Source organism: Rhineura floridana, chromosome 6 (assembly GCF_030035675.1).
Source record: "Rhineura floridana isolate rRhiFlo1 chromosome 6, rRhiFlo1.hap2, whole genome shotgun sequence".
Classification (NCBI taxonomy): domain Eukaryota; kingdom Metazoa; phylum Chordata; class Lepidosauria; order Squamata; family Rhineuridae; genus Rhineura; species Rhineura floridana.
In genome coordinates this window covers 102,521,881-102,547,700 of record NC_084485.1, presented here as the reverse complement: position 1 = coordinate 102,547,700, position 25,820 = coordinate 102,521,881, and the positions used below count along the sequence as shown (strand labels likewise).

The window sequence follows — 25,820 nt, the reverse complement described above, 5'->3', positions numbered from 1 at the left end:
CTTTAGTTACTTTTCAAGGGGTAAATGGGAAAGGTACCACCCTAGTTATCATTTGACAAAGGGGGCAGTAAGCAAGGGATGAGATGGGATGCTCAGAGACTTCACAGGCACCAGGGGAAGTCGTTGATGGTGCCATTTTGCCATGTTGACAACAGGAAAAAAGAATTATCTAACAGTACATACTCTAGAAACACTTGACTGATCTTGATTATCTCAGAAGCCTGGCTCTACTATTAGGCCTGAAAGAATGCCTGCCCCTGTAGAGAACTGCACAATCACTTCAATCAGGAGTTCCCAAACTGTGGCCTATGGAACACCAGTGGTCTGCGAGCTTCATTCAGGTGGTCCAAGGAATGTCTGCATTAAATGCTCATATTTATTTTTAATTGTATTTTTGTTCCTTCTTTTATTTCTTATGTATTCTATGTAATGTGAAATGTAATACAATAAAATACAGTACAATAAAAGCAATAAAAATACAATTACAAATCATATAGCATCTAGCACAGTGCATTATAATTCCTATAAGGGACAGAAAAATCATTAAGTGGTCTGCGAAGACCATCAGCAATTTTCAAGTGGTCCATGGGGAAAAACATTTGAAAGCAACTGACTTACAGCATCTGGGGAAATTTATTTATTTATTTGTTTGTTTGTTTGTTTATTTATTGCATGCATATACCGCCCCATAGCAGAAGCTCTCTAGACGGTTTACAACAATTAAAAACATTAAAAACAAATATACTAATTTTAAAAAACAAAATTTTAAAAAGCAATTTAAAAACACATGCTAAAATGCCTGGGAGAAGAGGAAAGTCTTGACCTGGTGCTGAAAAGATAACAGTGTTGGCGCCAGGTGCACCTCGTCAGGGAGATCATTCCATAATTTGGGGGCCACCACTGAGAAGGCCCTCTCCCTTGTTACCAGACTCCCAGCTTCCCTCCGAGTAGGCACCTGGAAGAGGGCCTTTGATGTTGAGCATAGCGTACAGGTGGGTTTGTGTCGGGAGAGGCGTTCCATCAGGTATTGTGGTCCCAAGCCTTGTAAGGCTTTATAGGTTAAAACCAGCACCTTGAATGGAGCTTGAAAACATACAGGCAGCCAATGCAAGCGGGCCAGACTCGGTTTTATAAGTTCAAACCATCTGGTCCCTGTTACAAATCTGGCCGCTGCATTTTGCAGTAATCTAACTTGGAGGTTACCAGAGCATGGACAACTGAAGCCAGGTTATCCCTGTCCAGATAGGGGTATAAGTCTATGTTTCATTTGTTTTATATATATATATATATATAAAAGACATGTGATCTTCCTAAGAACTCTTTCACTCTTCCACATTCTTAGAGTTGTTACCGCGCTCTCCAGTACCTGGTTTGAAATGCAGATATGTTACGAACAAAGATGAACAAGTTCAAATTAGTATATAGCATCTGATGAAAAAATGTTTTGGCCTGCAATAACTTTTTAATTTGTAAGATTGTTTTAATTTTATGTTATGGTTGCATTTATGTTTGCATTGTTGGAAGCTACTCTTGAGTGTACTTGCAGGAGTGGGATATAAATAACAAAGTATTGTTAATAATGCTCCTGTAAGAATAAATGCATTTGTCTTGAAGATGTTATGGGTCACTTCATGCTGCAACATACTTATCTATCTTTCAAAATAGGTATACATAACACAAACCTCTCTAGTAACAAAATGAAATGAGAATGGAAATATGTATGTATCTTCCACATACACACATATAACAATATGAAACAAAGCAGGGGGAAACATTTGGTTTATATATTGTTTGTATTCTGAAACTGAAACACAGGAAAATAATGTTCTATAAGATGATTAATTAGTATAGCTAATATCATCTAATTCACTTTAGAATATGGCATAACATGTACATTGTTTTTTAAAAAAGCATGTATAACCACCTGCACTGGCCTCAGAATAAAATGACAGCCAGAATTGACATTATTTATATTCTACTTGTGGTGTTGCACCCTGCACTATATCATCTGAAACCGGCATTTTCTGTTGTTGCCCCTGTTCTGTGGAATGTCCTTCCCTCTGCCATATGTGAAGCAGCAAGCATCAGCTACTTCAGACATCTTTTAAAGACATATTTTATCCCAGGCTTTCCCTGACTCAAAAGATTTGACCCCAACTTATGTGTATGAATCCTCTGAATCTTTTTTAGTTGCTTTTAATATTGTTTTATTGGTTTTATTTTTATTATTGTGTTTTTGTTTTAATTGATATTGTTTTATATTGTACATAGTATACACCACTTAGTATTTTAAAAATATTAAATGGTTTAGAAACAATGTTAAATAATAAATAAATAAATAAGGCAGAGTGAGGCAGTCACTTCAGGCAGCTGATTTTGAGTATCAAGAAAGGATAGCCAGTTGTTAGTATTTAATTTATTATTGCATTATTGCCAAGGATAGGGAAAGAGAGTTGTGGAATTTTCTGCCTCAGTTGCCAAAACAAGTTGATCAGTGTTTAGTACTATATGCACATTGTTGTATATGTGTGTGTAAGGAGAATATCATTTGGTCTTCCACCTCTTGGACCAGTTTTGTCTTCATATTATGTAGTTGCTTCGTTAGATTGTTTCTTAAAACATTTTGATCAAAAATGAGTAGTCTAAATCACTTCTACTTTTCATATCCCCAGCTTTTTGCTATTTAATGTTCACCGCCCAGAGAGCTGTTGCTAGTCGGGCGGTATATAAGCTTAATAAAATAAATAATAAAATAAATAATTTATAGGCACTCTTAGAAACATGGCCATGATGTTTAGCTCTTTATCAGGTACAGTCTGTCACAATTAGGGTTGCCAGGTCAGAAGCATCCCAAACCTTGAGATTGCAGGGGCAGGCCCCTACTGATATCACAGGGGCAGGCCTTAATGATGTCACAGGGCGGGGCCTAGTGATGTCATTAAGCATCAACCACAGGCTCAAACAAAAACATTTATCTGATTGGAAATTAAGACAGAAATCTTAGCTAAAAGATGGAGCCTGGGTAGGGAACATTTAATCTCAATCGTCCCAGAGTGCAGGACACGGAATAATGGGCTCAAGTTGCAGGAAGCCAGATTTCAACTGGACATCAGGAAAAACTTCCTAACTGTTAGAGCCATACGACAATGGAATCAATTACCTAGAGAGGTAGTGGGCTCTCCGACACTGGAGGCATTCAAGAGGCAGCTGGACAGCCATCTGTCGGGAATGCTTTGATTTGGATTCCTGCATTGAGCAGGGGGTTGGACTTGATGGCCTTATAGGCCCCTTCCAACTCTACTATTCTATCATTCTATGATTCCATGAATCCAACCTACTCACTTCTGGCAAGAAGGGTTTAAGTGTCCTCAGGCCAGCCCAGTCACCAGAATGCCATTATAGGATGAAAGAAGCCTAGTATTGTGATGTTAGATGGGAGCACTCAGGAGTAAAGATGGATGCCCCTGAAGGCTGCAATTCTAAACATACTTACTAAGCCCCATAGAACTCAATAGGACTTACTTCTGAGCAGATATTGTTTGGATTGTGCTGTTGGTAAAGCTTGAGTAGGGATCATCTGCAAAGATATCCATATCTGAGCAGGGTTGGCAACCCCTTGCCTGGAATGCCCCTACCTTTTAACATGGGTGCTCCAAATTTCTTTACAGATTTGACGCTTCAGAAAGTGGTTTGAGAAATGACTAAGAGTAAGAAGATCCTCTATCCTTTTCTGTCTACCTTGTGGGCTGCTATAAACTCACTTGGACAGCCAACCCAATTCCAGTGAGTAATAATTGACAGAGAGCAAACACACATGGCTTGGTCTACCTTCACAGGCAGCATCTTGGGAACAACAATTGCAGCCACACTTTCCAGTATGTGAATTCTCTTTTACCACTATTGGGCAAGAAACAAACTGTCATGCAACAAAGAAGGTGCATCATCAGTGGATTTAAGGGGGTTGAGCTGAGTGCAGGGAACCACTGTTGTTGCTTTTATGGCTGTAAGGGAACAAGGTCAAAAGTAAATGAAATGCAAATAGAAAAGGAAAGGAAAAGACAGTGATGATTTCTTAAATGCAATACCATACCAACTACAACAAAATTCCTATGATAAAGGCAGAAAACTCAGCATCCCATAGCCAGTCAGGATTCCTAACCAAAAACCAAAACTAAAAAAATCCTGGCAGCCAGTCAGCCAAGGTCACAATAATTCCCATGCAGCACAATCTGACCCAGGGGATAAAGTTAGCACAGAATGCTGTGGCAAGATTGCTGTCAGCACCTCTGCTCTGAAATCTGCACTGGTTGCTGATTTGCTACCAGGCCAAGTTCTTGGTGTGCTTTCCATGTTGTGGATGCCACATAGTACTTGTTTTGCTCTTGTAAGAAATCAGTCATTTAGTATGGCAGCACCTACACTTTCGAACTCCCTGCCTACTGACGTTAGGCAGACACCTTCATTGTATTCTTTCCAGCACCTGCTAAAAAAATGTTTTGTTTAGGCAAGCCTACCCAGGCAGATAGAAGCTATTGTGGTTTTTATCTGTTTTTAACTCACTGTAGTATACTGAATGTTTTTAAATACCTGTCTTTAACTGTTTTTGCCAATAATTTTGTTTTAATTCATTCTGTAAACCACTCTGAGGTTTTTTACAATAAAGCAATATATAAATGTTGTAAATAAAATATGTAAATAAATTTTTGAGTCACAGTGGCCCTTGTGGCTCTTTCCATTTTTAGAAACAAAGAAATCTGCCTTATACTGACTCAGAATAGCATACCTAGGGCAAATCCACACCATTCATTTAAAGCACCTTCAACACACATTTGAAGCACATGAATTACACCACAGAATCATGGGAACTATAGTTTAATGGTGGTGGGAACTATAACTGTGAGGGGGAAACTACACTTCCCAGGATTCTTTAGGGGACGTCATGTGTTTTAAATGTGAGTTGGATATGCTTTAAATGTATTGTGTGGATCTACTTCATAAACTTTGCCTGCATGTAAATCATTTCAATTAATTTTTTAAAATGGGAATGTGCTATAAAGGTTACTGGGTGACCATGGGCTACTCACCATCTCTCAGTCTAATCTGCCCTCAGAGGGAAAACAACAACAGAGGGGAACTATGACCACTCCAAAGAAGAAGGGCACACTTAAAATGTAGAAGGAATAATAATGTACAACCCAGAATTCAGAATCATGCCACTTGAAGCTGTTTTGCAACTGTTTATACTTCTTGTTATGGTTATTGAATTTTAAAGGGATTTATTTCTTATTGTGAGCTGCCTTGGTTTCCAGTCGGCAACCCTACCTCACAGTGTTGTTGGGAAGACTCCATATACATGCACACACTGGAGATGTAAAAATTCATAGACCTCATATTTATTGTCAAAACCATTGGTCATTGCAGAACTTTTTTTAAAAAAAAAAATCAATATTAGTTTCCTGCATAATAAAAGCAGTGATACCTAAGTAAGCCCTGCCTAATTGCTTTAAAAATGGATTGGAAGGGGAGAGAAAGATTTGCAATACAAACACAATTCTTTGCCAAGTTCACTCAAAAGTCCCATTAATTTACAGCACAATCCTAACCATGTCTACTCAAAAGTAAGTCTTATTGAATTCAATGGGGTTTACTCCAGGTAAACAGGATTAGCATTATAGCTTTACTCCCAGAAAAGTGAGTATAGGATTAAAACTTCAAATTGGGAAGATTTTCAAAACACTGCACTCTTCAACAGCCTAGGAAAATTTAAACTTGTTTGTCTCCTGCAAGAAAGAAAGAAAGACTAAAAGCGATATACTTATGCAATTGATGAGATTTTCAGATAAGCAGGAAAAAACAAGTTTTCTGGCCTTGCAATGGAGTCTAGCTACTGCCTTGTCAATCACAATGCTGACTTCACTTATTAGCTGCAAACCTGAAAGGGTGGGGTTAGAACAGCCAGCTACAAGCTCATTTAACAGAAGTTGCGGGGGCTTGACGTTTTGGTGTATATTTTGTGCAGAGCCTGGAAAAGTTACTTTTTTAAACTACAATTCCCATCAGCCCCAGCCAGCATGGCCACTGGATTGGGCTGATGGGAGTTATAGTTCAAAAAAGTAACTTTTCCAAGCTCTGATTCTTGTGAACCAGACCACCTAGAAACTTAATTTTTTAAAAAATGAAAGCTGAGAGTCAGGAGATTAAGATGACTCGTGCGGGGACCCAGAAACGACCCCAAAAATCCAGAGTCTCTGGGCAAAAACTGGAGGCCTGGCAACCCTATCATGATAAGTGCTTTGCAATTTGTTATTTACAGCTTCTTTTGAAACATGCCATGCATTTTCAGATGTCAGATTTCCACTCTGATGTAACAGCAATAAAGCACATTTATACTGCATTCAAACTAAACTTATTGACTGTCTAAATTTCAACTGGAAGTATGCCTTGCATCAGTTCAGGGTCAAATTAAACACAACTGAAAACCATGATCAGATAGCTTGTCTCTAAATTTTAGCAAACATCAGCCTTCTGGAGGCCCAAAACTGGTCTGGGACCATATCACTGGGAATCAGGTTTTTAATCCTTGTCTTCTGCATACCATATTCTATATGAACATCAACCCTGCCTGCTGCTAGTTGCCATCTTAGAGAAAACTAGTAGCTTAGGATATTTATTGGGGAAGGAAGTGGGAAAGGGTTAACCCCTCCTTTAGCACTGCAGTCCTGATTAGGGTTCTTTCTGGCAAAACTTACAGCCACAGATCTGATCACAAATCACCACTGTCTGATCTACTTTGACTTATAGTTACTGTTCTTTGTTAAAGCTTTTCATAATAAATTTTCTGGAGAAGCCATGTTCTTTCACACTAATTACAGCAGTCATCTAAACTGTCCCAAAACAGTACTCTAAAGAGATTATGAAGTATGTGTTTGCATGCATAAACATGGCATTATATTAGGTACTGGGAGTTCTGCCCCTGTGCGCTTTGCACAGCAACCCCTTCCCCACATCACCAAGGTCCCCCTCCCCCTTTCGCCCAGGTCGCCAAGGCACTCTAGCTTCCCCCAGCTCACTAAGCCTCCTATTCTCGCCCCCCTCAGATGTTACCAAGCCTCCTACTTTCCCCTCCCATGGGTTGTGACTATTCCTTCTCTTCCCTCACCCTGCAGTCAGATTGCCAAGCTTTCTCCTCCCCTCCCTGATGGGTTGCCAAGCTTCCTCCTCTCGTCCCAGTCACAAAGCTTCCTCTTCACCTTCTTCTCCCATTGAACAAACGTCTTGTTATCCAGGTGTTGCAGTAGTGACGTCAAGGCCTGGCAAAGGTGCTTGCCCAGCACCTGCTGCTGCCTGCTCGCAGTCCCGCACACTCTGGCACTCTTCCCCCCCCCAGGCTGCCAAGCTTATACACATGCACACACACACACACACACACACACACACACACACAGAGAGAGAGAGAGAGAGAGAGGATGCCAAGCCTACACACACACATGGGGTCACTCAGTTTCCTGGTTTGCAGGCCTCGTGCTGAGGTCTCCCAGAGCTGTCCTAGCCTGTTGCTCCATGGCTCCCACAGGTCACTGGCCAACACTGCACACTCACTCACTGTCCCACTTTCACTGCCCAGGTCATCATGCTGTAGTTTGCAGTGCCATAGACTGCAATACTACCTGTCTGTGAGGCTGCAAACTGCAGCATGACAGGTTCAGAGCTAACAAAAAAATTATATAGTTAACATACCAATTTGGATGTTTTTATGGACCAAGTTTCTCATTTTGTTTTATTCAATAAAACTTTGACACTGAATACGATTTTTATATACCTAACTTTATCCACCCAGCTTGAAAGACCCTTGGGGCGGGGCACAATTTGCAGTGCTTGAAAGGCAGACACAGTGGGGCCTGGGAACATCACCTGAGCAAACATGACTGCCCCTATTGAGTGAAAAAGGCAAGAACAGGGGCAGGGCCAGCCCCAGGCATGCCGGGGCCCTTGGGCATCAGCTTGTCCTGTGCCCCAGTGTGTGCACATGAGTGTGCGTGTGCGTGCGCGGGCCCACCACTTCCCCCCACCTGTCTCTGCTTCCCCTTGAGCTACAGGGGCCCCTCCACTCCCATTCCGCGATCTGTGGCAACAGCTGCGGATAGCAGAGCAGGAGCTTCCGCCTGCCCACCATTTCCCTCATCCCACCTACCTGTCTTCTGTCTTTTAGCATTGCCATTAACCAAGATGGCGGACACGGTTTCCCTAAGGGGATGAAGCCTCCGCCGCCATCTTGGTTGATGGCACGCATGCGTGCTACACACTCGCATCTCTGCCATCAACCAAGATGGCGGCAGGGGCTTCAGCACCTTAGGGAAACTTCGGCCACCATCTTCATTAAGGGCAATGCTATAAGGCAGGAGACAGGTAGGTGGGGCAAGGGAAAGGAGGGCAGGTGGAAGTTCCTGCCCTGTGATCCACGGCTGCTGCTGCAGATCACAGAAGGGGAGTGGAGGGGCCCCTCCTGTAGCTCCAGGGACCCTTGGGCCAGTGTACCCCCCCTAGCTGCCCTTTAGAACTGGCCCTGAACAGGGGCTATTTAAACTGGCTCCAGCCTAATGAGTTATAGAGAGAAATCCAAACCCAAGATCTGCCCAGATGAGCAGAGTTTGGAATGGGCAAGATCTGGCTATTTTGCAAGATGTGGTCATTCCTTAACAGATTTAAACTTTTGGGTGGGAGAAAAAATAACTGTGCACAATACTCAGATCCTACTAAAGAGAGAACTAGCGTGGATTTTAGAATTAAAAACGCTTGTTCCCGATGGCCTTTATGAGGAGTTAAGAGTTCCCTTTTATAAGATCTCACACTACAGAGATGATCCCTTAGACACAGCTGTTATAAATTCCTCTGTCTCACCGCTAATAGGCATTCGAGCAAGTGTATAATTTTCACACTCTCAGTTTTTGCTGCTACACGGTCAGTTTTCTATTGCACAGAATTGGTGTAGATATTCCATGCACATTTTTGCATAGGAAATAGTTGAAGATAGACCTTTTAGATTGATTATGTAAGTATCCATTTTGTTCTCATTGCAATGTATGGTTATATATTGTATGATATGATTACGCTACTAAAAGATGCATTGTATGATTTTACTTATAGCCCCTGATGAAGGCCAAGTCTCGAGTGGCTGAAACACGTTGGGCTTCTTCCTTTTTAATAAAATCTATTTGGATTTTCCATTCAAGAAATTCATTTCTTCGGCATCTTGGGGTTCCCCCTCCTTCTTTCTCCTGCTGTCTTTGGATGCCAACCACTCCTGTTGTTTGCAAGATCTGGCTATGCCAGCTGAAATCCCTCACCCTAGTTTAGCTAGAGATACACCAACCAGTTGAGCCAAGGCCTGGGTAAGGGGCAGGATGGGGCAGGGGAAGACTTATCCTTATTCCAAACTCCATGTAGTTTGGTCGCATGAAGTTACATTGGCAAAAATGATGGTGTAACTCAAATGGTGAGAGATGGTGTGGCTTCCCCCTTGTGCTTAGGGAGTCCTTTGGGATGGGGTCAGGAGCATTTTGGATCAAGTGCACTGGCTGGCTTGACAACCAACCGACTGCTGAACTGGTTACACTGACTTCCTATAATTAGGATTGCTTTGCCCATCAGTGGATCACAATTAGGCCATGCTTCTCTGCGGATTGTGCAGGGATCAGGGTTTTCACCATTTTCTTTGCTTTCTAGTTGTTGATCTATTGGCTGTGCGAGCTGATTGTGTTTTTACTTATTCCTGGGTGAGTTGTGAAATCAACCACAGAGTCGGGCATCATTGATAAGTTTAAGCAGCCCAGTCTAGTCCACAGTGGTGGCTTGGGACTGTGGCTCCTTACCCTTCTGGAGAGTTAGGACAGAGAGGGGTTTGGTAGGGAGGCTTGGTTGGCCCAATTGGTCTCCAGTAGTTTGAATGTTTGTTCCCCTCACTTTGGTATCAGAGTTGGCTTTCAGGCCATAGCATCTAGTGGTGTACATGGAGCCTTGGAGGAAAAGAGAAAGCAGGAATCTGTGGAGATGGCTATGAATGTGAAGGCATCTGGTTTGAATGAAAAAACTTTACAGGGCCCTGAAGTGCATGCCAGCGATGGGGAGGGAGCAGCTCTGCTGGTCATACGACTGTTTCACTCTCAGTCAGGTGCCCCTGGGAGTTCTATGTTGGCAGCTGTGGAGGTCATCTATGGCAGTAGCAGATGCTTTTGCCAATAGCCCAGCCAAAGGGTGAGAGGATGGCTAGGTGGCCCAAGAACCTTAAGTCAGTTAAAAAGGGATGGAGGATGTTCTTAGGGCTAAGATCCTAAAAGAGAAGAAGGGGTCCAGGATCTCTGATCTGTACTGGATGCAGGTGTCACCGTTTGTGTTATTCCCAAGAAGCCACTGGGTGAATATTGGTGCACTTACCATATTTCCTTTCTCAATTTAAGCTTGGTCAGTAATGCCATTGACCCTGCCTTCTGTTTGATGAGAAGTCTTTTGACTTTGTTGGGGCTGTGGTGTAGGCTTTGGGACCCTCCTGACAAAATATGATATTAAGTCTGCCTTTCTCCTCTACCCTTTTGATTTTGACCTGTCAGGATTTCAGTTTGAAGATGGGTAGTTATTATAAAGCTTTGGCTCATGGTCCACATTCTTAGAGTGGTGCTTGAAAATCAGGTCTGGTTTTCAGCCTGTGTTCCATTTTTGGATGAGTTTTTTTCCTTTTTTTTTGGCTGGACAAGCAAGAACTGGACTTTGTGAGTAATTAGCTACTTTTCAGCAACTGGCTGAGGAACTGGGTATCCCATTGGCTCCAGAGAAGATTGAGGATTCAGTGTATGGATTGACTTTTTGGGAGGTGGAATTGGACAGTGTTTGGTTTTTCTATCTTTCCCAATGAGTAGCTAGACTTGCTTAAGAAGCTATTGTCAGTCATGTATGGTAGGAGAAAGACAACCATGAAGGATTTCAGGCTAGCTGGACATCTTTATTTTGCCAGTAGGATTGTTGTTCCACAAAGGATGAGTCTTTGTGCCTAGCTATGCATCACCATTTAAGGGGCAAAAGCACCCTATCATTATATTAGAGTCACTAGTGAGGTTAAGGAGAATCGGGCTATCTTGGATCTTTAGATTTGTAAGTTGGTGTGTCCTGGGGGAAAACATTTAATTTGGCAGTAGATTTACAAGTAAGTTGGCCTCTTCTATGACAGTGAGTGGAGTGCTGAGCTTGAGCTGATTCAGGTTTGTGTAGGGATTCAGCATTTTTAAAGACTCCATTCCTATCTTAACTGCAGTGATAATTTGGAGGGAGGTGTTCTGTAACAGTTCAGTTCTGTTTTGGTGTGGCAATATGCTGGAGGTACAAATTATCAGTCTCCCAGGATGATGTGACTGTTTAGGTTTGTGTTAAGGTTTTTGGAGTTCAGTGTTCTCTTTATAGCTAAGCATGTACCTGGGATTTGTAATGAGTTCACAGATGTTCTACCCCATTTTCCATTCCACAGATTTAGGAGCTGGCACCAGGAATCTGTACCAGAAGCTCAGATAGAGTCTGTACCAGTACTTCCAGATCTGTGGAACCTTGTACATAAGGCCATTTCACAGTCATTGCTCCATGCACATGTCTGGCTTATGGTAAGAGCATGCAGCAGTTTAGGGCCTTTCAGTGGTCCAAGGGAGTTGGGGCTGTTTTGCCAGCAAGGCCTAAGAATGTTTTGAGGTTTGCAGTTCATTTAAGAGATTGTCTGCCAAGACAATTACAACATTTTAGCAGCACTGGAGTTTCATGACAAGGCTACTGGCTTACCAGAGCCTTGCCTAGACTTTAATTTTAGGATGTGCAAAGTTACTCAAGGATAATCCAGTGAGGCTTCTGTACTAAAAGATAGGTCTTTTCCTATGGAGGCACTGGGGGGCACTGGTGCAGGCTTTGTCCTTGGTGAGGTTCTTCTCTTTTCAGCAGTATTCCTGCTGGCCTTTGGGGAGAGGGCTTTAAGATGAGAAAGTTAATGATCAGGCTTGGTGGAAAGGGTCTGGCCAGTCCCTGCTATGATTGGATGTTGTTGTGGGTACTACATCTGTACCAGTACTATCAGGCAGTCCAAGAATGACCACAAAGTGCAAGTGATTTGAGTTATTTTAAACATCAGTGGACCAGCTTTGAAGGAGAATATGGATGGCATTGATCCTTACGTGGGCTCCTTTTTCACCATGAATCCAGTCTTCTGTTGACAGAGTTTCTATGACTTTATTGACTGTAGTGTTGGGTTGTCCCCTGGGGAGTATGCATCCCATTCTTTTTGCATAAGGGCAGCCATGATGTGTGCATCAATTGGACTTAATAGTGAAGACATTGTCGCAGTAGGTGGTGGCATTCAAGGATATATCGGTCCTATGTTAATTTGAGGCTTGGTACTGGACCATGGGGTCACCCCAGAAGATAGAAGGTTGTTTTAGTAGCTAAGTCTGGGTTTTACCTTTTTGTCTTCTATTTCAGACTTCCTCTCCCTAAAGATGTGGGTCATTGGATATGGCCTCATGGCAAAGCATGTTGGTGAGGCTGGACATGGATTCCTTGGAACCCCAATAAGATGGCTCACACTGAATTGTTGGGATCCCAGGGCATGCTATGGGTTCTTTGGTCCCTCAGTTGATGGACATATTGAAGTGCCTGCTCATATACTGGCAATTTATTTGGGGGAGAATTACTTGGTTCAGTCTCAAGGGATTTATCTTATCTCAAAAGTGGCTGGGGATGATTGAGATACTGAAGCTTTGCCCCAAGATCATGGCAAGGTGGAGAGAGTGCCAAGAGTGTGAGCAAAATATGTCAAAGCCATCAAGAGAACTTGGCATAAATCCAATTCTGAAATTGCCAAGGCAGTTTCTTCACGGGGAGGCAAGTCCATAAAGCAACTAGGAGTTACATAGTAGCAAGCCCATATTTACTGATGTGATGAAATCTATCTTTCTGACTAGATGTTTACATCAAATATCCTTTGATGCAGGGCTGTCCTTTTTCATTGTTTATCTTGAGCTATTGTGAGGTTCTTGCTGTAATTTGAGTTCTGGTGTGGAGGTGGGGGAAGGAGGCCAAGCAAAATTAGCCTCTTCTGTGGCAGGTGGCCTGGTGGTGGAGAAAAACCAATAAGAGGTACAGGAAGCCAGATTTTGGCTAAACATCAGGAAAAACCTCCTAACTGTTAGAGTAGTATAGAACCAATGACAATGGAACCATCACCAGTGTGGTGGTGGGCTCTCTAACACTGGAGGCATTCAAGAGGCAGCTGGACAGCCACCTGTCAGGTATGTTTTACATTGGATTCCTGCATTGAGCAGGGGGTTGAACTCGATGGCCTTATAGGCCCCTTCCAACTCTACGTTTCTATGATCCTATGAGAAGGGCTATAGCATATGAGAGTAGGTAGGAGAGTTTGGGCAGCTGAAGGAGCTGCCTTGCCTTCCAGGGATGAGGAGGGAGTTATCAGTTGGACAGCAGAGCTGGGCAACTAGTATCCCTTCCTTGATCAAAAGGCAAGGCTGCCTCATCTGGAACAGCTCAGAATTGAACCGGCCCCACAGAACAGAACAGAACAGAACAGCCAGGAGCATAGAGAACATTCCTGGGCAAGATCTTGGAACGAGTGGTTGCCGACCAGCTCCAGACGCTTTTGGATGAAACCGATTATCTAGATCCATTTCAATCGGGCTTCAGGCCTGGTTTTGGCACTGAGACAGCCTTGGTCGCCCTGTTTGATGACCTATGTCGGGAGAGAGACAGAGGGAGTGTAACTCTGTTGATTCTCCTTGATCTCTCAGCGGCTTTTGATACCATCGACCATGGTATCCTTCTGGAGAGGCTTGCGGAGTTGGGAGTTGGAGGCACTGCTTTGCAGTGGTTCCGCTCCTACTTGGCGGGCCGTCTCCAAAAGATAGTGCTTGGGGAACATTGCTCGACACCGTGGGTTCTCCAATGTGGGGTCCCACAGGGTTTGGTTTTGTCTCCCATGCTCTTTAACATCTATATGAAGCCGTTGGGTGCGGTCATCAGGAGTTTTGGAGTGTGTTGTCATCAGTACGCTGATGACACGCAGCTCTACTTCTCCTTTTCATCTTCTTCAGGTGAGGCGGTCGATGTGCTGAACCGTTGCCTGGCCACAACAATGGACTGGATGAGAACTAACAAGCTGAGACTCAATCCTCATAAGACTGAGATGCTGTTGGTGGATGGTTTCTCCGATCAGATGGTGGATATATACCCTGTCCTGGACGGGGTTACACTCCCCCTAAAGGAACAGGTTCGTAGTCTGGGAGTCGTTTTAGACTCTTCCCTCTCACTTGAGGCTCATGTAGCCTCGGTGGCACGGAATGCGTTCTACCAACTTCGGTTGGTAGCCCAGCTACGTCCCTACCTGAGTAAGGAGGACCTTACATCAGTAGTACATGCTCTGGTAACCTCGCGTTTGGACTACTGCAACGCGCTTTACGTAGGGCTACCTTTGAAGACGGTTCGGAAGCTACAGCTAGTGCAAAATGCGGCGGCCAGACTGCTAACAAGAACTAAGCGGTCTGACCATATAACACCTGTGCTGGCTCACCTGCACTGGCTTCCAATACGCTTCCGGGCCAGATTCAAAGTGTTGGTGTTAACCTATAAAGCCTTATACGGCGTGGGACCACGATATCTGTCGGAACGCCTCTCCCGATACGAACCAGCTCGTACACTACGGTCTACTACGAAGGCCCTCCTCCAGGTCCTGACGCATAGGGAGGCCTGGAGGGTGGTGACGAGATCTAGGGCCTTCTCAGTGGCGGCCCCCGAATTGTGGAACTGTCTCCCCGAGGAGGTACGCTTGGCGCCGACACTATCATCTTTTCGGCGCCAAGTTAAAACCTTTCTCTTCTCTGAGGCATTTTCATCTTAGTTAAATGTTTGTAACTTGGTTTTAGATTGTGTAGTTTTTATATGCTTGTTGTATCCGATTCTGTAATTTTATTGTATTTTATGTTAACCGCCCAGAGAGCTATTGCTAGTCGGGCGGTATATAAGTTTAAGAAATAAATAAATAAATAAATAACTAGGGCTGTTTTCTATTGCTGACCATATTTTGTTATTGCAATATTTTAAAATAAAGTTTTTATTGGATTTTACAAGCTATAGTTTATTCAATAAAGTTGTGGCTTACTTAAATCCATGCCTCTGCATCCTTCTTTACACCTGCAAATGTGTTAAGAGCTCTACTGTTATTGTTCGAAAAGAACAGTACTCAGACTTTCAAAATATTATTCCCAGAGTTAATTCAATGTCACATTGTGAAAACACCTGCACTTCAGCAATGTGCTTTTGACAACATAACCTGTTGATAAATGGTGTGTATTTTCTCTAGAACAAACTGTTATAATTTCAAACACAACACCCCACCACCCTACCCATTCCTGTGGGTCAGTGCTTAGATATACACATTAAAGAAAAACCTGTCATTATGCAATTTCATTTTTTTCTAGCATTTCCCCCAGTAGCTGTTCTAACAGTTTGTTCTTCAAGTATATACTGTATATCTTACATGCTAACTGTTCTTTGCAAACTCCAGTAATTACTATACCAGATCCCTTCCCCCTTGCACGAACTTATAACAATTTATTTAAACTAGGTAAGAAACACTTTTATTTTATAACCAGTTTGGAAACAAACTTGGAAATGTTGTGATGTTCTTTTTGAAACGTCTCCTTTGAATGCTTGGACTCTATCCTGAAGAAGAATAATACCAATACAGTAGATACAACAGAAAGATCTGTTTCTTATCTGCATGACCCCTCTCATTACTAGAAGACAGTTTATGTGCAGATTTCCCCTTATAGAGGAAATTTGCTACAGGTTGAAACCCAAAATAGGCATGTATTTCATGTTTGGAGATTATTGTCTAATCAGAGATGAAGGCACCAAGAAATGTGCCTTCACCTTCTTGCTCCCATTTTCAGTTGTCAGGGGTTGGGATGGGGTAATTTCTTTCTTTCCACTCTCATGAGATAATTAACTGTGCATTTAGTATTGCTACTAATTACACAGGGTTCCTCCATTTGTGCTCTACAGCAAGCATTTGGATAGTAAAGGGCCATGTGAAAATGCTGAAGGCAAATGACTAACCAAACACTTCCTCAGCCTCACCTCTATGTGCAAGCCATTTTCAGGGGCAGGGTACAAAAAATAGGACATTGCCTCCTTGCTTGTAGGGTTTGCTGGTGTGGGTAAAAGGATGACTTAAAAGAACTTAAGAGACCTGCTGAATCAGACCAAAATCCTATCTAGTCTGGTTTCCTCTTTCTTGCAGTATTCAACCAGATGCCTTATGCGAAGCCCACAAGCAGGACATGAAGGCAATAGTCCTCTACTGTTGTTGTTCTGAAGCAACTGGTATTCAGAGGCACATTGCCTCTTATTCTAGATGCAATATCCTTAATGAAATTGTCCAATCCCCTTCTAAAGCCATCTAAGTTGATGGTCAGCACCACATCTTACGTTAGTTAACTGTGAGTTATGCGAATAAGTACTTCCTGTTATCTGTCCTGAATCTTCTGTCATTCAGTTTCATTGGATGACCCTAGGTTCAAGTCCCCCTCCAGGATGCACACCTTAATGTGGTGAGGGGGTTTGAGAATGTTAAAGAAGCTGAGAGCAATGCTGTCAGGAGTCTAGACCAAGAGGCTAGACTCCTAGCAGGGGCACCCAAGGCGAAAAGGTCAAAGCTGAGTCACCAGACTAAGATGCATCCAAACTCAGAGGAAGGCAATGGTAAACCACCTCTGAATACCTCTTACCACGAAAACCCTATGAACAGAGTATTAAAGGTGTTGGACTACGACCTGGGAGACCAGGATTTGAATCCTCACACAGCCATGAAGCTCACTGGGGCACCTTGGGCCAGTCACTGCCTCTTAACCTCAGAGGAAGGCAATGGTAAACCCCCTCTGAATACTGCTTACCATGAAAACCCTATTCATAGGGTCACCCATAAGTCAGAATCGACTTGAAGGCAGTACATTTCATTTTTCAGTCTTTCTATGGACAGTATTGTTAATTGCAGGGGTAGCCAACATTGTGCCCTCCAGACGTTGCTGGACTACATCATTCCCAACCATTGGCCATGCAGGCTGGGGCTGATGGGAGTTGGAGCCCAATAACATCTAGAGGGCACCTTGCTAGCTACCCAGGCATATTATCTGCAAAGGATAAATTGCAAAATTAAAATATAATCCCCATGACTCAAGGTGACTCGATTGCTTCTGGGAAATGTTCTGTCTCTTTAAAAAGCCATGTCTGAAATGCATGTAAAATGAATCTAGGTTCATTTTCTGACTTGCATCCAGCCTATCAAGTCTAAATGGTGAGATACATTAAATTAATCCAGATTAAACCAATATTTGCAGTATTCTATTCAGAAATGTAGTATGGCTTACCTTGTGTCAAATTGTATGCCTTCAAAGAGATACATAGCTCCCTGAAAACAGACAAATCTGATGAATTCGAGGACAAGTGCCTCATTATTTTTGTTTGTGCAAATGAGAAATAAAATCATCTTGAGCTTTACATGTAAAATAGAAACAAGAAAGTATTTGAGAAGTTCCTGAAACTGTGCACCAACACAGTACACAGAAAATAATTGTATACTGCTCTATAACAGCCCAACAGTGTAGCTTTAGGGCATACTATAGGTATGTACAGACAGAGTAGCAAAATCTGTAATAAAATAACTGTTTGATAATACCCAGGGCTAGCCCCATCATTAGACCAAGTGAAGAAAGGCTATCTCAGGTGGCAGAACCTGGAGGCAGAGAGTGGCTGTGAGGTGTTGGAGAACAGAGCTGTATATGCCACACAGTCTGTCATTGCCCACGAATCTAGGCTAGTGCCCTGAAGTGTGGTTTCATTGCTAGTGTTCAACACTGGCTTCAACACTCTTCAGTAAGATTTGGCTGCCAATTTGATCAGCTTCTGCATGTGGAAATGTGAGTGAAATGTGTCCTTCAGCCGAGGCACCAAAATGCTGGCCATGTACCACATGTTAACTGATTCCACTTCAGAGCAGCAATGATAATGCTAAACAATACAGGGTGCATAAATATCATGGTACTAATGGCAAAGACTAGAATGGAAATCAATGCATGCTTTTCCAGTGGTACATACACTGCCAACACTGTTGCCCATTCATTGACTGCAAAAAAAGAAGAAAAGCCTGGTGCAGATGTTCTCAATATGGTGACACTGAGCCCATGGATGGATGATATCCCTGCTCCCTGCACATGCTGCTGTTGCCAGATTTAGAACATCTGCAGAGATCTAGTAGTTCTTTTCCCAAACGTGTCTACAATTTTATAACACAGAATCTTCTTCCTGACATTTTATCTTTCCACATGCAGGGAGACTGTGACATAGGAATGTTTTCAACAAGTGATCCTCAATATGCATTATGAGGCATGGTTATGTAGAGCACTGTATAACATGCCAATACAAATAGCTGAATTAACTGAGAAACTGCAGCCTTGAGGACACATGCATAGTAGTGAGTTCCAGTGAAATTAATGGGGATTTCTTCCAAGTAAAGTTGTTTAGAATTACATGTTTTGACTGCATATTATATTCCTACCACAGCATGTTGCAACTTTTCATATAGCCTTTCACCTTCATACTAAACACACATTCATAACAACCACACTGAACTAGGTTGCTATTGATATGTAAGTAAAAGTAGGTTAGAATCTTAGGCTAGGATTCAAAGGGGCAAAAATGCACATTCCACACATGCATACAGTTGCATTTCAGTGCTAATTTTGCTTCCCTTTGCAAATTGCTAATTTAGCACCCTTGAGTTCAAAAAACAGTTTGATCAACAGGCGTAAGTGCTTTTCTAAGGAGAAAAACAGCAGCTTTTCCTTTTTAAAAAAATATCACACCGGTTTGCTTGGAAGCACAGGTAATGTACAGTACATAAAGTGGCTTTCTGGATCACACCACAGTGGGCAATCCTTAAGAACAAAGTACACAATAACAAAATGTACTAAGCAATAGATCCTGATAATTCAGTTTACCTTCAAGTGAAAATGCCTTGGGGGAAGCATTTCCATAATATTCTCCTTCAGATAAACAGCCTTTGCACCTGTGTATTACACTCCTAATGTTTTTATACAAAGGCTTTCTTTTCCTCAACATGTTGGATAGCCTGCATAGCCATCATGCTAAAAAAAATTGAAGACTAACATATGTTATTCATTCATTTACCATCACTCAATGAGTTTTAGACTATTGTAATACTATCAGGAAATACGTTCTATGATCTGAAATGGCTGTTGAACATTACATAAATCATTAAGTGATGAAAAGCACATTTCTGAGGTCACTCTAAAGTTATGCCCCTAAAGTTTTCCTAAAATATGCGTAAATGTACACAATATACTTGTATACTTTTATTAGATATGTAGATTATAAAAAAAACCCCACAACAACACTATATTCAATAGATCCTAACAAGATGAAGCTAATGACTGACAAAACAGAGATTTAAGATTTTCTAAACAGAAGACTTTCTAATTAACCTCCTACAGAGTATACCACCTTCGCAACACTAGTTTCAACTTCCAGCAAATTCACTTTCAATGTTAAACAAAGCGTACAGAAACAAGGTCCAACTATACCACTGTTCTTCAACCTTGGATCCTCAGATTTTGTTGGATTACAACTCCCATCATCTTCCTTGGCCACTGGCTAAATTGGCTGAGGTTGATGGGAATTGTAGTCCAACCTTGGGGACTCAAGACTGATGAGCAGTGAGCTATGCTACCCACTTGGTTCCCTCTTAATGCCTCTATATTTATGGGCAAACTAGAACAAGCAATTTTTAAAGAACGTAACAGTGGTGATACTTTACTTTTACTTTATTGTTTACGATCAATGACCAGTCATACAAATACAAGTATTTAAATGCAGAAAGGCAGAAAAATTACATATAAACAAATAAACTGATTGAATTATATAGCTTATATATAAACAACCTTTAAAAATTAATAAAATAAAATAAAATCTATTATACTAAAGTTAAGATGCATTAACCATCTGTTTCCTTATAGTACATGCTAAGACACAAAATGTTGCCACTTTAAAAGTTATTTCATTTCTCAAATCTGAGAGAAGAAAGGAAGTATAAAATGTGTCAGATCTACCTGGTAAATTTAAAAAAATTAGAGCAATATAAAAGGAACAAATGTCTTTATAATATGTGTAATGTAACAGGACATGAGTGATTGATTCAACCTCGCCCAGTTGACATAGGCAGATGAGCTGGGAATAAGGAATACGCAAGCATCTCCCCTCCAACATGGCTGACGGTAAAGAATTAAAACGAGCCAGAGTAAAGGCTCTATGATACTTAGGAATCCCTAGGACATAAAGACAGGCTTCGGGTGCAAACTTCTTATTGTAATTCACCAGAAATGGGTAACATGAGGCCCAGGCTCTGTCTTCTTGTAAGGCAACATCCCTAATCTGTTCTTAATTGTTTCTTTGGCCTTTGTATGTCCCAGCTGAACCAGAGCTGAGGGAGAAAATCCAGAAAGATATAACTTTTTCTCAACCATACTTGCCCAGCCAGAGGTCAGATAAATCAGAGGTTAAAATCAGAGAGGTTAGTCCTTGAGATCTGAAATTTAGCTTGAGCCAAAAGCTTAATGCATTTAGCCATGCTCGTGCTTCAAACAAAACCAGCCCAGATTCCAATCTGAGTAGGGCATTGGGAATGCCACGTGGGGCACCAAAAATAGAACGTAGAAACTCGGACTGCATTGCCTCCAGGGAGCGAAAATCTTTATAAATGCATATCTGAGAACCATAGAGTAATTGAGCCAACACCTTGCCCTGGATAACTTTGATGACAGAGGGAATGACCCTGCAAGTTGTACCTTACTCTAAGAAAATTATTTTCGTGCAAGGTGCAAGTTAATATTAATAGTCTGTGATCAAGAGAGGAGGCCTCCAGTTTTGCCCATAGCCTGTTCCGGGAGATACTATCAAATGCAGATTTAAAGTCGACAAAAGCTAAGAAAAGAGCTCCAACTTTACTGATACACTGATTATATTTTTATAATATGGACCAATGGGATAGAAAATGTACAACAATTCAGAAACCTTATTTATTCTATCTATCCAGCAATAAAACATTTATACAACAGCATCACTTAAAAAGATATCCATCTTTTTCCTTGAGATTCTCCGCAAACAAAACAAAACAACCAAGGATCTGTACATTGACATTCCTATTTGCTGAAACTGTGCCATCCAAAAACAAATCAAGAGGTCACAAACATAAAAAACATCTTTTCTGCAGAAGATACTCTGCACATATCATTGTCTGTAATAGCCACAAGACATCTATCCCATCCAAAGAACCCATCCACCACAAAGGTGAGGAAGATACTAAGAAGGAACACTGCATGCCTTTTGCAGCATACTTTCATCTAGCATCTCCTAAGTATACCCCTTGCCAGTCAATTCACAATTCCTTCAAAATGCTTTCAGAAAGCCTTCTTTCACCAGTCTCCAAAAGCCTACTATCAACCCTGGGTCCTATCATTGTGAATCTAATCACTGAATCACACTTATCTTCGAGAAGTGGTTGCCTTCAAAAGTAGAATGACTGGCAAGATATTCAGCAGAATGTTAGATGTTATAGAAGACAAATGCCAATGCCGCATGCAGCGCGCTGGGAAGATTACAGAACTTTGTATCCATTTCAGAAATCACAGGTCTCCAAACACAACAAAACAGCTTGAATAACCAATGGCAAGACATTTAAATTTAGATATCCACTGCCTTTCAGACTTAGAAACATTTCCAATAGAGAGACCATCCAGGCTTGTTCACTACAAATCACACTAGAAGCAAGACTTAACTCCTTAAGACAGACCCCAGCATCTCATGGCCTTATTTTAGAGAATAACATAGGAATAATTTTTATTTATTTATTTATTTATTTACCACCCCATAGCAGAAGCTCTCTAGGCAGTTTACAAGAATTAAAAACATTAAAAACAAATATACAAATTTAAAAAAACAATTTTTTAAAAAGCAATTTAAAAACACATGCTAAAATGCCTGGGAGAAGAGGAAAGTCTTGACCTGGTGCTGAAAAGATAACAGTGTTGGCGCCAGGTGCACCTCGTCAGGGAGATCATTCCATAATTTGGGGGCCACCACTGAGAAGGCCCTCTCCCTTGTTACCAGACTCCCAGCTTCCCTCCGAGTAGGCACCTGGAAGAGGACCTTTGATGTCAAGCGTTGTATACGGGTGGGTTCATGTCAGGAGAGGCGTTCCATCAGGTATTGTGGTCCCAAGCCTTGTAAGGCTTTATAGGTTAAAACCAGCACCTTGAATGGAGCTCGGAAACATACAGACAGCCAATGCAAGCAGGCCAGACTTGGTTTTATAAGTTCGAACCATCTGGTCCCTGTTACAAATCTTGCCGCTGCATTTTGCACAAGCTGCAGTTTCCAAACCGTCTTCAAAGGCAGCTCCATGTACAGCGCATTGCAGTAATCTAACTTGGAGGTTACCAGAGCATGGACAACTGAAGCCAGGTTATCCCTGTCCAGATAGGGGTATAAGTCTATGTTTCATTTGTTTTATATATATATATATATATATATATATATATATATAAAAGACATGTAATCTTCCTAAGAACTCTTTCACTCTTCCACATTCTTAGAGTTGTTACCGTGCTCTCCAGTACCTGGTTTGAAATGCAGATATGTTACGAACAAAGATGAACAAGTTCAAATTAGTATATAGCATCTGATGAAAAAATGTTTTGGCCTGCAATAACTTTTTAATTTGTAAGATTGTTTTAATTTTATGTTATAGTTGCATTTACGTTTGCATTGTTGGAAGCTACTCTTGAGTGTATTTGCAGGAGTGGGATATAAATAACAAAGTATTGTTAATAATGCTCCTGTAAGAATAAATGCATTTGTCTTGAAGATGTTATGGGTCACGTCATGCTGCAACATACTTATCCATCTTTCAAAATAGGTATACATAACACAAGCCTCTCAAGTAACAAAATGAAATGAGAATGGAAATATGTATGTATCTTCCACATACACACATATAACAATATGAAACAAAGCAAGGGGAAACATTTGGTTTATATATTGTTTGTATTCTAAAACTGAAACACAGAAAAATAATGTTCTATAAGATGATTAATCAGCACAGCTATCATCTAATTCACTTTAGAATATGACATAACATGTACATTGTTTTTTTTAAAAGCATGTATAACCTCTGCACTGGCCTCAGAATTGACATTATTTATATCTGCAGTACTAATTTCTTTGTATATAAAGATTTTAAAATATAAAAACCTGCTGTTATCCAACCAACATATTAGATATATACTGGCTCTTAGATAGTACAGATTTAGCAAAAGGATTTGCTTCTTCCATGTGGATAATTGCATCTTGAAATATATACAGTTGCTCGCAGTGAACATGACACAATGTGACCTTCTAATTCAGGGTTCACTATTTTTTTCTACAAATCTTATGCTCAGTCTTCAAGACAGTTACTTTTTGGTACCTCCTTGGAGATCTATAGGACCACCTTGCAGCAACTAAATTGGTTACTCTTTTTTTCTTATTTAGAAAACAAATATAGAAATATAATCTGCTAGACTGATGTTCCATCGCTTTCACAGCACTGTGTTGCCCTCACAATGAACCAACACCTTAAAACACAAATATGTCTGCAAAAAAGGTGTCAATCAAAAAGGTCAATCAAATCAAAAAGCAATCCTCAAAGTCTTCCTATATCCATAAGGCCCTTCATACTTACAGGACCCTCACACAGCACTGCATAAAAGAAAAGTGTCAAATTATATAACAAGATGTGAAAAAGGAAATATAACGTAACACAATTATTGCTATTACAAGATAAAAACATGAAGGATGTGCAGACAGATGTTACAATAAGAAGATATGACACTCCTGAACAGAGATAAATCTGTTCTTGTGCACTATCTTGTGTTTTTCTACACATAATATAAGGCAGGAGGAAAAATACAAAAATATGTGGGCCAATGTTCTGCCATTTGATTACAGATCTTATGTATCTGGTAGCAACAGGTTAGAAAGAGCAGAGAACTAAAGATTAAAATGAAATGAAATTAAACAAGGCCATTTTTCAGAATGAAAAAGAATAGATGCAGAGTTTCATACACACACCCAAACACATTTTCCATATTTGTGGGGAAATAGCCATTGTTACGCATGTCTTAATATTATATAAATGCAAAACTCAGAAATTACGTGCTCTTAATTAGATCTACTATATGACATGTTCTAACGTTTTGTAAGCATTATTATGGCCTTCTAGCATGTATATAACAAACAAAAGTATGCATAAAGCAAAAACAATATTTCTTGCTGAATTAAAGAACAAAAGCAAACTGATACAACGGTAACTAGAAGACATGAACTAGTGTGTTGCAATCATTCAAATATCCCCCACAGTTGTGCAACCCATTTATCCATCCCCACCCCCACAAAATGTAGGTCAAAAAGAAAGCAAGAAATAAACACAGTACAGCGATAAGCAAAACAGTGCAAATTGCCCTAATTTTTACTGAGCTAACACTTCGCTGTTTAGGCAGAGTTTGTTTCAACGCCTGTTTCGCGCAAGTTCAGAGGATCCCTCTCTTCTTCATCCCCTCTCCTTTTCTGTGTTACTTCAAACCGCCGAGTATTTTTGGCTCACCTGTCAGTTCAGGGAACAGGCAGGCGGAGTCTTAACACCTCGCTCAAGAAAAGTCTTTCCAACAGACACCTTGCCACCCCAAAGTTCACTGACGTCGTTGCTCCTGTCAGTGCTTTGGTGAAAAGGCGGGAGGAGTTCATCCTGGCAAATGCCAGCGAGAGGCTTAGAGATGTACTACACGTTCCAGGAGCCGCTACACAATTGGCGGGCAGATGGGGAGGCGTTTTGTCTCCCTTTGGAGGATCTCTAAACTAATTAGCCAACCACTTAAAAAGGGGGGGGCTCGAGCTTTCTTTTGCTCATATTTTGGATCCCTCTGCGGGGGAAACGCGTGTTTTGTATACCTCGGTATTTCATCCCCACCCCACCAAGGTAAACAACCCACGCCAGTTCGCGTGGTTTATAAGGGCGAGGATGAACTGAAGAGCCGGGAAAGGTTGTTTAACCTCACAATCAAGCACTGTCCCTTGACCACCCACTCCTGATCCTCTGGGAGCGCTTACCTTTGCCAATATCTTGTCTGGCGGCGGCGAAGACAACAACGGCACCCTCCCCCCGCAACCGAAACGAGGCGCTTCCGCCGAAGAGGGGAAAAGGCGCTTTCTTTCTGTGCTTCCCGACTGGTGCTTGTTGTCCAACCTTATGCTCCCAGAGCCGAGCAGGCTCCGTCCCTCCTCAGCGCCTCTCCGTGAGAAGCGGCAACACCATCAGGCGGCAGCTGATCTTCCCAGCCAGTGTACTAAATGACAATGTAGCATTCCGTGTGTGTGTGTGCGCGTGAGAGGGGGGGCACCACTTCTCGATACTGCTCTGGAACAGACAGCTCCAAGCGTAGATAGATCCCACACCGTACGTCCTGGCCAACAGGAACCGAAGAGAGCTTGAGAGGGGGAGGGATACTGAAAAGGCTGAAAGATTAGCCTCAGGGATCCATGGGGGCAGAAATAATCCTTTACTCACCTCACTCCAGCCCTGCTTAATGAGCAGCGGTGTACGGCTAAGGCAAAGGAAG

The 25,820-nt window shown here is 41.7% G+C and overlaps 1 protein-coding gene across 1 annotated transcript in view; it reads right to left on the bottom strand.

Annotated features, from left to right (window-relative positions):
* The window catches only part of PDE4B (phosphodiesterase 4B), a 468,208-nt gene extending 442,861 nt beyond the window's left edge, over positions 1-25,347 (bottom strand). The window contains exon 1 of the mRNA XM_061633352.1: positions 25,312-25,347. The gene's annotated coding sequence lies outside the window, so the exon portion shown is untranslated. The remainder of the gene's footprint in view (positions 1-25,311) is intronic.
* Positions 25,348-25,820: the final 473 nt, after the last annotated feature.